Source organism: Limulus polyphemus, unplaced genomic scaffold (assembly GCF_000517525.1).
Source record: "Limulus polyphemus unplaced genomic scaffold, Limulus_polyphemus-2.1.2 Scaffold377, whole genome shotgun sequence".
Classification (NCBI taxonomy): domain Eukaryota; kingdom Metazoa; phylum Arthropoda; class Merostomata; order Xiphosura; family Limulidae; genus Limulus; species Limulus polyphemus.
The window spans coordinates 226,229-232,292 of record NW_013665987.1 but is presented as its reverse complement, the minus strand read 5'-3'; the positions used below and the strand labels follow the sequence as shown (position 1 = coordinate 232,292).

Below are 6,064 nucleotides of genomic sequence, written 5' to 3'. Positions count from 1 at the left end.
GACATCATATGTGTAAGTTATTCTACGGTGCATTCTAAATAATGTAATTATTAACCTTTAATCATAATTATTTAAAAAAACAACTAAAATTATTCTAGGAAATAAAATAAAACTGAGAACAAGCTTACAAATACAAAGCAGGGGAATAAGATATGCCGAAATTTGCTGGTCAAGGGTCAATTTCAGATGACAATCCCAATACTCTATCGAATAGAGGCGTCGCTAGGTGCTGACACACAGGGCACGTACACCCCTTTTATTTGACAGTGCCCGGAATTCCCAATTGGTGTCTCGAAAAAGCAGAATAGAAAACCAGGATCGATATCTACTGAAACGCCGAAAATTCCCGCGTCTATTGGCCCCAGCTCAGAATCTTTAAAACACCTAGCGACGCCTCTGCTCTCGAATCTCATTTCCATCTTCAGTTCTTTTTCCAACAGCTGGAGTTGACAACTTTATTACTGTGAGTAGAGCTGAGAATGAAATGCAATTAAAGATTCCAGGGAAGATTGTTATTGCTAGCTCAGTTATATACTTCTTCCAAATTTTATTTAGTATTAAGAAAACTTTACATAATCTTGCTCACACTGTCTCCGTTTCGCAAAAAACACTCGTGTACTACGTGGGTTGAGGATGCTCTAGATGAAGTTTGAACCCGACGTTCATCACTGAAGCATTTCCTTAGGTCATTACCTCGTATGGTGTTTAACAGTTGTAATAAAAGTTGGTAATATGACTTGTTGGTGACACATTAGATTTTTGTACGAATGGTTTTTAATACACTTGTACACTTTGTGTCTAATAGGAAAGTATCACTTTCTAGCTGTTATCAGTTGAATAAAAGCTGTTGTGGAATCGGTTTAAGTAAAATTCGTTTCAAAATAATTTAGTTACTAAAATAATGTATGATAAAAAAGTCTTCCTACCTTTGTGTAAAACATATAATTCTAGATGTTGTTAAATTCAAGAATCCAGTAAACACGTTGATAAACGTGGTTCAACGGTCCAAAGATATCAATGTTTCTTTAACCCTCATTTTATGTTTCGGGACTATTTGACCCGACACTAGTTTCCATAATATTATGATGTAATTATATAAATCATACATAGCTTTTAGCTTATTATAATGAGGGTTTACATTAGTTTCTAATATTTAACACAAAAAGTAAAAGCTATGCAAAGAAAAAATATTCAATCAATTCTTTACATTCATGATACTTAGAAAACACGCGGTATATTGCACATAATAAATATAATCTTTGCATTCATGATACTTAGAAAACACGCGGGATATTGCACATAATGAATATAATCTTTACATTCATGATACTTAGAAAACACGCGGGATATTGCACATAATAAATATAATCTTGAAAATTATATTTATCTTTACATGCATGATACTTACAAAATACACAGTATAGAAAACCAAAATGAAAATGAGAGCGAATGTAAAAATATGTAGCTTATAAAAATCATGACAATTTTCCTTCGATCTTTGTATATCTTGTATTGTAATACTTTTCAGTTAAAATTTTTCCTGCAATGGAAAGGAGTGAAAACGCATCTATTTTTGGTACAAAACAAATACAAAACGGTAAATTCAAGGTGTACTAGCATCTATTAAGATATTTCTTATTTTCTACCTTGCGTCCAGAAAAGCAACCTTGATTTAAGCAATTTTTTTTTTATTGGATGTAATAGTGGAGAATATTGTATTACCTCTCTATTAACAAGCTCCAAATTTATAAGAATTAGATATTCCTGGACAGGCCACTTCAAAAAGTAACACCCATAGATATTCACCTATAAATAGACACTCTGAGCTAGATAAGTGGTGACCTTGAGGCTGCCGGGGATTAACTGCGTGCTGTCTCTCCCTCCGTAAATTAAGTGCGGTTGTTGTTGAAAGTAGACGTGTTATGCTAGTGCTTCACCACTATACCAACGTTAAATCACGAAACACCAAAATCATGTTGTATTGGATTCATTAGATTACCTGTTGAAGCTGAACTTGTGGGTGAGTCATACCTAACCTCATCAACATTTATTTGAAGGTTAATAGCAATGAAATTAACGTAGATAAATCGGTGTAAATAAACTGAACTTTGTTTGAATGTTGTTGGACATCACGTGCAGCTAGCTTAGCGTCACCTCGAAACCTACGCTACAGTACAGGTGGGGGTAAGCTTGTAAACGAAAAGTTTGGGAGTTTGTGTTGGCTTTAGTATAAAGCTTAGACTGCTGTTTTATGGTTATACGAAAAAATAACATTAACTATGTTTGAATGTTGTTGGACATCACGTGCAGCTAGCTTAGCGTCACCTCGAAACCTACGTTACAGTACAGGTGGGGTAAGCTTGTAAACGAAAAGTTTGGGAGTTTGTGTTTGCTTTAGTATGAAGCTTAGACTGCTGTTTTACGATTATACGAAAAAATAACATCCAAACTAAGTACTTTCTATTTATTTATTTAATTTTTGAATGATGTTTTTGCTGATGTTAAAAGGTCCAGGGTAAATACATGCTAAACATAGCTTGCTTCGTGATTCGTCCACTAGCGGTAGCTCTTCTGATTTGTTCGCAGCAACAAAAAGACTGTTGGTGTAAGTGATGCTAGTTTTTTTTTGTTTTTTTTTCTTATTTCAGATTGAGTTCTTTTCAATCATCAACATATAACTTGTACTGATGCGTACTTGGTGTGCTGTTACAACTGTCTGCAAACTATTGCAACGCTTCTAAACATTTTGAAGGCCAAAAATCAAACAAACGGATATTCTATACGGTGTATCCATATGAATAAAAATAAATAAAAGTAAAGGTGATGATTGAGTAGAAGTTCGGAAAAGCTCTTGAGTAAAAATAGTAAAAAAATTAATCTTAGAATTCTTCATTTTGAAAATAATTTATAATATTCTTAGTGAAGTAGCTCATCATAAAAAAAATTCAATCATTAATTTAGGCTTTTAAACAGTAAGTTAACTGTGTTTGTTCTTGAATAACCACATTTGAAATTAACAAAGTATTAAATATATTCTTATGTTGAGAAATTTATTTTATCACATTTTTAAATGTAGCATAAAGGCACGTCAATTGTTTATACTTTATTTTATCAAAGTAGTCAGTTAAAGTTTTGATAACTTACAGAATGGATCTTTGCAAAAGGTAAGCCCACGAGTACTTCGAGTTAACTAGTTACCAAACTTCAATAGAGGAATGAACATTTAGGCTGTGAAAATAAATAGGTTCTTAAATAAATATACATAGGGCTAAATCCTAGACGTTTTGTTTATTTTAATATTCTGTTCGTTTGTTTGAGTTTTTTTTATTATTATTACATTTAACAAAACGAAATACATACAAACGGTTCTAGATAGAAACATACTGTGTGGGCACACCCAACTCCAGCAGATTCTTCCCCCAGGGGTAGGATCAGGCTGTAGTAAACAGGTAATGGTGGTCTTCAAAATAAGAATGATCGACCTTTCTCTCCTTAGCGAGTCCCAGAGTGACAGTTGGAAGCAGAAAGAAAACGGTAGGGCGCTGCTGAAGCCCGATTTGGAGAGGGGGGGGGCAAAACAAACCACTCAATCTCATATCATCTGCTGCCCGCCAAAATATCACGATCTTGCTTGTCGAAAAGAAAATCTACAGATGCTCTGTTTCAAATCGCACGTCGTCACGCGGACTAGTATATATCACTTTGCTCGTGCATCGTGCACAAACAAAATAAATCAAATGGTAAACATCGCCAGAAAACTAGTTGAACTTTATAGCTTATAAACAGTAGTAATTGGCTGATTTGTTATAGGATATAAAACGGTCGATAATATCAAGACATTGAATAATAAACTTCCTTCAATGAAATTGCACGTGCAATAAGGTAGCACCGTATATGTACGTCATGAGCTCGCATTCTAGGAAGTTATAAGACACGTGAGACTAAACATGCACGAATATCTTTTTTGTTTTTATATGGTTCAGACTTATTCATCGGTCAAACTACTGTAATAAATAAATGGCATGTGTAACGCACACGAGTTTGAAATCTTGGGTCATCGAAAGTAGCGGTAAACGCGTGTTGATTTACCAAGCGTGAAAGAAAAGTTCGTGGGAGAGTGGCTTAGAAAAGGTTATCACCCGTCTTCTAAGTTCATGAACTTTATTGCATTCCTGTAATAACAGTTGTACGGCTTTTACAGTTTTAACTACCTATAATATGTGTGTTGTAAAACACGCATTCGTTCTTTACACTTGTAGGTATGAAAGAAAAAGAACAACAAAAAAAAAAAACGGATCAACTGGAACAGAGTATAAAATGTTTTTCTCCAGTTTCATGTTTAGTACACGGTCACCCGGATCATTTACACTAACATAATGTTGTAACAAACACTTCTGGAATTTTGTTTAATGCTGTTTTAAATACTAAAAGTCAGTTAGAAGGTAGAACAAGTAAATCGCCGTGGGTGTCTGACCCTCAGTCGTCATATTGGAGACCGTGTCCAGTGACAAACGTAGTGGTGACCATATCCCATTCGATCTGAAACTTGAAAAATCTGAAGTAACGGTGGGGAAGCAGGGGGCAGACAGACAAAGCTTGTAATGATTGAGGGACGGCGCCTTACCTGAGACTTTATCAGATAGTTTGTTTTGCTACAGGTAGAAGTCCCGGGGATGGTAGAAGAGGCTCAAGGTCGCTCAGTCTCAGAGTTGTCAGGACTTACATTAAAAAAAAAAAACATCTTGCAAAAAAAATCTGTGCGGACAAGAGGAGTCAAAGCAATGTTAAAAAGAGTAAAAGCTGCACGAAATGTTTGAATATATATATTTGCATATACAAAATTTACCTATATAAAGGTAATTAAATAAACCAACATAGAGTTAAATCACGTTAAAAATAACTTAAAAGAAACGAAAAACTTCTAGCGTTTTCAATAAGCTGACATGTCGAAAGTATCAGGGTTTCATTGTTTTTAATTTAATATTGTTACGTATTACAATTTCGAATGGTCTGAAACCGAGCTAAATGATAATTTAAATTTAGTAATTAAATAAATACCGATATGTATCCAGTTTGAGATATTTGCCAACAAGATTGATACACACAGTTTCTTTTTTAATACAAATATGTTTTAATATATAAACAACAATGCAATTTACAATAACAGTTATTACAAACAATGATTTATATACAAAAGTTTTACGAACTTACTAACGATATAAAGTGTTCTTTCTGGTCTGGAACTTCCTTGATGTCTTATCGAGGATTCACGATGAGCGAGTTAATTTCGAGTTATAGGTACGATTCACTTAATAGGGAGCTAGCTAGCTCTGTGGTCTTCGCTGATTACACGTCGATTTTTTTCCACCGTTGAAGTTATATAATGTTTTCTTAAAAGTACTAATGTCCGATGTGAATCCACTGAAGTTGAATGATTTGTAATGTTCGAAATTTATAAATGTCCCTGGTCAATATACCTGAAGTTCCCGATTAATATGCGCTAATCACAGTTATAGCTTACGAAGTTTATAGCACACCAACTATAATGTCAATAAACGTACATCACGTATAATAGTTAAACGAATCGCCTAAACGTCACGTTAATGTAGCCTATATAATGTGTAAAATTTAGTATACTCTAATCCCTTATAGTGATGGCATACGACGAGACACACATTCGACATGTAATGCTGTGTGAATACAAGAAAGGAAACAACGCCTCTGTAGCCACAAAGAATATCAAAGAGGTTTATGGAAATGTTTTGAATGTTCGTAAGTGTCAACGATGATTCAGCAACTTCCGTTCAGGTGACTTTAGCCTTAAAAATTGTGATGGCAGGGGCCAACATGTTGGAATTAATATTGATGCTCTGAAGACGCTTGTTGCGTCTAACTCAAGGCAACGTGAAATGGCTCTGATATTGCATGTCTTTCATGAAACAATACGTAAACATCTAAGGAATATGGGAAAACTCAATAAAAACATGTGAACGTTGCTTCGTCTCTTCTGGCGCGTAATGCGCGTGAACCAATTTTGGACAGAATTGTCACCGGTGATGAAAAA

At 34.5% G+C, this 6,064-nt stretch overlaps 1 protein-coding gene across 1 annotated transcript in view; it reads left to right on the top strand.

Annotated features, from left to right (window-relative positions):
* Positions 1 to 1,889: 1,889 nt before the first annotated feature.
* Positions 1,890 to 6,064, top strand: part of LOC106457813 (semaphorin-5A-like) — a 70,664-nt gene continuing 66,489 nt past the window's right edge. Inside the window, exon 1 of the mRNA XM_022383867.1 lies at positions 1,890 to 2,020. The gene's annotated coding sequence lies outside the window, so the exon portion shown is untranslated. The remainder of the gene's footprint in view (positions 2,021 to 6,064) is intronic.